This window comes from Erpetoichthys calabaricus, chromosome 5, assembly GCF_900747795.2.
Source record: "Erpetoichthys calabaricus chromosome 5, fErpCal1.3, whole genome shotgun sequence".
Taxonomy (NCBI): domain Eukaryota; kingdom Metazoa; phylum Chordata; class Cladistia; order Polypteriformes; family Polypteridae; genus Erpetoichthys; species Erpetoichthys calabaricus.
Window position 1 is genome coordinate 54,288,973 of NC_041398.2, and position 6,000 is coordinate 54,294,972.

Sequence of the window (6,000 nt, forward strand, 5' to 3'; positions counted from 1 at the left end):
TGAACGTTGACATTCTGAACCTCAATTAAATACAACTACTGTTCATTAACTTTCTTTGCTGTTGGGAATAAATAGCATCTGGCTATCATCTCGCTTTACTTAGCAGACATTCGACTCTGTGACGGAAGTCACTGCATGTGCCATTTTTTGAATATGCATGACAGTAAGTTAGAGAGCACAGCAAAAAGCAAGGCACCCTCCCCTGCCCTTGTTTTACTAAATTGAACAACAGGGCTGATATCTATAATATTACATGGGAGATGAGTAATACCATGGTGTAGCGCTTGAGATTGCTGCCTCACAGCTCCAGAGGTCTGAGTTTTCACTTTTCCTGCTCAGACACTTCCTGCGTGCGCTATGCATCTGCATTGGTTTTTCTTCAGACATTTCTAAACTGGCCTGATGTAGGCAATTGTGCCCTGCGATGGACTGTCATCCCCATCCAACACTGGATCCTGCCCTGCATGCAATACTCCAGGCCATGTGATCCTGAACTGGAAATGACTGGTTCTGTAATTGATGATTGAATTGGATGGCACAAGTCCAGGGGCCTGCTAGCCCAGTTAGAATCTTTGTGGAGTTTGGACATGGTCGTCATGTCATGGTTCACTCTGGATAATCTGGATTTATCCCTGTCAGGCCCTTAGGTCCTTACTGGATAAAACTTGCAGATCCCAGGTCCTTGATAGAAGGTCAGTGGGACAGTAAGAGATGCTGACACAGAGGTGTAACTTATTGAGCAATAAATGGCTAAAACAGTCCCAAAAATTATGCGTAGGCAAAAAGGTGAAGAATGTACTTTTAAAATGTACTAAAAATGCACAACAGATATCTCAAGCATCAAAACAAAAAAAATTATTGTGAAAATTGCACCCATCCAATTGTTGTTTCACATTTCTATTACTAACAGACTCCGGGCCCCAAACAACCTGGACATCCTACCCTTCACCCAGCTTATCCTTTCTTGCCTCCCCTACTGCTTTGCAGTAAGGAGAATGTGGAAGATTGTGGGTTCGCCTCCTGGTTCCTCCTTGTGTGGATAGCGCTGTGAGTACTGAGAAAAGCGCTATATAAATGTAATGAATTATTATTATTATTACTTTCCCGATAGGCTTTTATAAGTTCCCTTAGAAATTAACTGACAATTGACCTGGACACCTATTCCCCTGTCACGCATCTCGTGCCCCTTTAAACCAGGGAGTTCATCACGTGTGCACGCTCACCTGCTCACCAGATGGAGCTAAGACTCACTCACGTGCACTTCCCGACTTCTACACTGGGCTTCCTCAACTGCAGCAGATAACAAAAGCAGCAAAAAAAAAAAACATTTAAAACAAATGCAGTCTTTAAGGCTTTATTGCAGTTCTCTAGCAAGCACCTGCGGAAGAAACGAACAAGCGTTTACCGATACAACTCCCCGAGAGCCCGTCAAGGAGAGACGCCAACAACACTATCTAAAATACTCCCAAGACACATCACCCAGTGGCTGCTGACATTGTCCTACACTCCTTCATGTGCACCTGAAAAGATGCAGGTACGTGCCATTTCTCAAAATTTTATTTATATTACTGAGGACGGACAGGACACAGTTACTTATACTCATCAGGACACCTCTGGGAGGAACTAGAAATTGCCTTGCAAAAAGCTGATAAGGGCAAATATACACCTATATTGTTGTGAAGGGAGTTGCATCTTCACAATCGCTACCTCAAAATATGTGCACATTGTAAAGTGCAGACAGAAAAAGGGCAACCAGGAACAAGACAGACCTATGGTGGTCACGTTAATCCTTTTTAGTCACAGTTAGAAAATGCAGATTTTTCCGAAGGTCTGTACGATAGTAAAACACCAAGGGTGTGTTATTGAGTATTTTGTGTGCAAGTTTATTTTAATAGAAAGTCACTCATGCAAAAATTAAATGCAATCCAATATGTTAACTTCACGTACAAATGTGTGTGGTATGCTTAATTTTGGCCTGGTTTTATTTGGTCATAATTAAAAATATATCAGCCAAATGCTTGATTTGCTTTTCACTATGTCACACAATTTTTGTGTCAGTTTAAAGCACAACACAAAACTATATAGCATTTTCATTCCTTTTTTCATTCCTTCCTGCAGATTGTGTGCCATAAGTAAAAGCAAAGCAAATGTATTGCATTTCACGTAGCGGAATCTCTGAGTGCATTGTGACAAAGGAGCAGCCACACCACCTGCACTTCAGAAGAGGTCATCCACCTGAAGGGAGACAATGTCCGGGACTGGTCAGTTCATGGATGGGAGACCATCTAGGAAAAGCTTGGGTTGCTGCAGGAAGAGGTGTTGCTGTGGTCTGAATGTGGATCCCAGTGCCTCAGTGCAGTGATGGGGACTCTGTGATGTAAAAATGACGCTCTCCTTTGGATGAGACATAAAACCAAGGTCCTGACTCTTTGTGGTCATAAAAGATCCCTGAACATCCTTCATAAAGAGTAGGGTATATCTCAATGTTCAGGCTAAATTGACCACCATGGCCTAGTTATTCTGCCCCCCTAATCATCTCCTGTCTCAGATTAGCTAACTGTCTCTCACCAATTCACCACCTAACAGCTAATGTATGGTGAGCATGCTGGTGCAAAAGTTCTTGTCATCACATCATTCGGGTGGATGCTGCACATTAGTGGTGGTTGAAGTGGCTCTCCACTCACTGAGTACCTTGAAAAGCACTATATAAATGTAATGAATGGAATTATTAAATGACCAATCAGTTTCAAAGGATGGGGCAAGGGGCATGAACAGTTAGGGTAGGAGGCGTTCCAATCAAGGAGTGTGGTGAGGTGCACCACGTAATAAAGAAATTAGGAGCCTGTCACAGTTGAAGGTGTTCATAGAGTGATTAAGAAGAATTTTCTTTTTGTTGTATTTATTTATTGTTTACCATTTTTGTTTTCCTTCAGGTGAGTTTCATAGCTGACAGAATTTTAAATAGTGACGCTCTATTGATTTGGGTTTTATAATTTTGGTTTTGCACCTTTTTTTTCTTTTTTGTGGGAGCAACTGCAAATGATGGACACTTTGTTTTTATTATAGTTATATTTTGATGTCTGTGTCTTCCAACTCTCTTACCATCAATCCTATCGGCTCATGAACTATACTAACTCCCACTACACAGGGTCTCACAAGGAGGCGTTCAAATCTTCCCTAATTTTCACTCACATATTCTACGCTTGCAGACCATCGAGCTCGCCGTGTACCTGTTGGAGTACTCATCTTCTACCTGAGCCCAAAGGGGTCTGACAAAAGTGAGGTTTTGGGCTCGATTCCATTCAGATTTTATATACAACTTCATACTCAGGCTGGATTCAGGTTTGTTTCCTGACAAGTGAAAATGGACTATGTTCATTTTTATGCTTTAAGTGTATTTTGTAAGTCATTTAGCATTCGCCCTCACTTGGTTGTTTTCTGTTTCTCTCTCTCAAATACGTGTAAAAGAAACACATTCTGGACCATTAAAATGTTACTTCTCCTTGCTGATAGTCTCATACACAAGAGAAAATGGTAATATACATAAAATATTGATACGATTATTATAATTTCTAGTGGCTTTCTAAATATTTGTCTCGCAATAGATTCCTTTCGGGAAAATAAATTTGATTTGATGTGCTCTCGTGTGAACTCTTGCTCTTAAGATGGAAAGAGATTGCATGTAATTAGATGGTAATCCTTTTATCTGCTCTGTCCTCTTGTTAAGATATCAGAGAAATAATGTAAAGGCTGAGCAGAGGGGAGTGCATATAGAAAGTCTATTAATCAAACATAATCAGCAATTACAGACATCCATGTTTTGCCAAGGTTGTGCATATTATAATGCCTCTGAAATTACAGGCAAAAAAAAAAAGGAACCGAAAGACATGTGAGCATTGACTAGTGTGCAGAATGTAACATACTGAGCTCCCGAGAGTGTCTCTTCTCCAGTTTTGAGCCACTGCCCACCAAAAGAGGTGAAAGGGCGCATAATTTAATATGCACCAGCTATAATTTTACTGCCATTAAATTCCCCTGTCTCACTCCTCCTCCTACTCCTCCTCCTCAATTGGACTATTCTGTTTTCTGTGATTATTCCAGCTTGTCACTGCTGTTTATACTCATTCACTGAGTCTCAGCTCCTTGTGGGACTTAAGGTCCCAGAAATGTCTTGGCATCATGCATTTTTTGAGTGTTCTTGTTTACTTGTCGCAGGAACCACAGCAAGTAGCTTATGATACCAAGATATAACTGACAGGTATGGTGCCAATTCATCTGCCAAGGGTAGCAGTTGGGCTAAATGCAACTGCAAATGGTCCCCACTAAGTAATACCTGACAGGAACGCAATTAAATGCTTCCCAAGTTTGAGATAATACCTATTTGGTATTATAGGTATTTATGTGTATTTTATTTTTTGAATGATTACATTTTCATACTGTTTTGTTTTGGTAGAGTAATATATTACTCTACTTTCCCCTTTTGTATTATTAATATGCAGTCTTTGTCAGAATGCCTCAAATCTCCCAGACTTACCACTGTTTATAAAATACCTTCCCTTCTACATTTATAATCTCAGGCAATTAGGTGTAGTAAAAGACAAGCAGGAGTTAAGTTAGACTTTAAATAATGTATTATTGTTAATATTGATAAATAATAACAATATGCAAAGTACATTTGAATATTGGCAACCATACAACCTGATAAATGGTGATGTGTAGTTTCAGGCAGCACACAGACTTGTTAGTTACTTAAAATGTCTCTAGTTAAGGCATCATTTGTGGTCAGCTTTCTTCAGAAAAGGCCGCATGCCTGTCTCAATATGGCTGCTGAGCTGTGCTCTTCATTGTGTTGTCCTTTTCAGTTCATGGTGTCTGAGATGCTCCTTCATCAGTTGGTAAGAGAGAGAGACAGGGAGGTAAAGCAAGCAAATTTATAGGTTTTCTGTCCAACCCCTAGAGCCAATAGGGCGTTGTGGTACTTAAAAGCTTCTGATACAAGCCAATCCAAACAGCCATACTTCAGACCAATAGGTGGAGAGAATAATTTCACACCTGCCCCCTAAAACCAAGTGTTATGGTGAAGCTTGCCACATAGGCAGTCTGGCGTTCCTGTGGGGGTTGACTGAGAGAGTCCTAGGTACATTGGCCAAACTGGTTCAAGGCCCTTCCACCAACCCTGTCATAAAATTACAAAGAGACTCATTCCTAAAAGGGGGGAAGGGGTTCTTAACCATCAAACCATTGCTGTTATTATCAATGATAGGCATTAGTGTTATAAGTTACAAATAAAGACATACAAAATATTTACCAACTTATATGCAAAATTTCACACCAAAACACATACTATAGTATTTCTCATTATGTTCTGTGATTTTAATAAGTTGCCATTTTCTGTGCTTTGTGGGAGGAGTCCCAGGAGATGGGGCCACCCTGATATCACTGCTGCTGGGTCCTCCTTTTGGCTTTATATTCAGCCAAGAAAGTGGGACTCGGCAGTTGTTTTGGAATTTGTAAAAGCATTTCTTATTATTTTTTATTTGGGCATTTGGGTTTTTCATTCTGTTTTGGAATTACAGTTACTGGATAATGTACTGAGACTTGTTTTCTATGGATTGCCTTTTTAAGCAAATCCTTTCACATTTTTTTTGTTGCGCTAAGCAGTTTTGCTTTCTATTCTATTTTTGTTCAGATTACTGTGAAACCTGGTATCTGTACAACTCAGAGTTTGATTGTTTTTCTGTCTCTTATTTAGCATTTTGCAAACATCCATGTCTCTTGATCTTTTAAAGCTGGCACCGTCCTCACTGAGATTAGGTGAGTCTCTTCTGGGCAGATCAGTGAAGGTCCTGGATGACCTTATGGGTCTCTGGGTGGTCTCAATCAGCCTTTTGCAATGTTTATGTCTCCAACTCACAACAACTTCTGAGCAGATCGGAACTTTAAACCGCTACAACTGATAGATCTTAGCCTATACTGAACCTTAGCCAGTACTGGAGGGGT

At 40.3% G+C, this 6,000-nt stretch overlaps 1 protein-coding gene across 1 annotated transcript in view; it reads right to left on the reverse strand.

Annotated features, from left to right (window-relative positions):
- The window catches only part of mavs (mitochondrial antiviral signaling protein), a 309,827-nt gene extending 305,032 nt beyond the window's left edge, over positions 1 to 4,795 (reverse strand). Inside the window, exon 1 of the mRNA XM_051928045.1 lies at positions 4,699 to 4,795. The gene's annotated coding sequence lies outside the window, so the exon portion shown is untranslated. The remainder of the gene's footprint in view (positions 1 to 4,698) is intronic.
- Between the last annotated feature and the right edge of the window lie 1,205 nt (positions 4,796 to 6,000).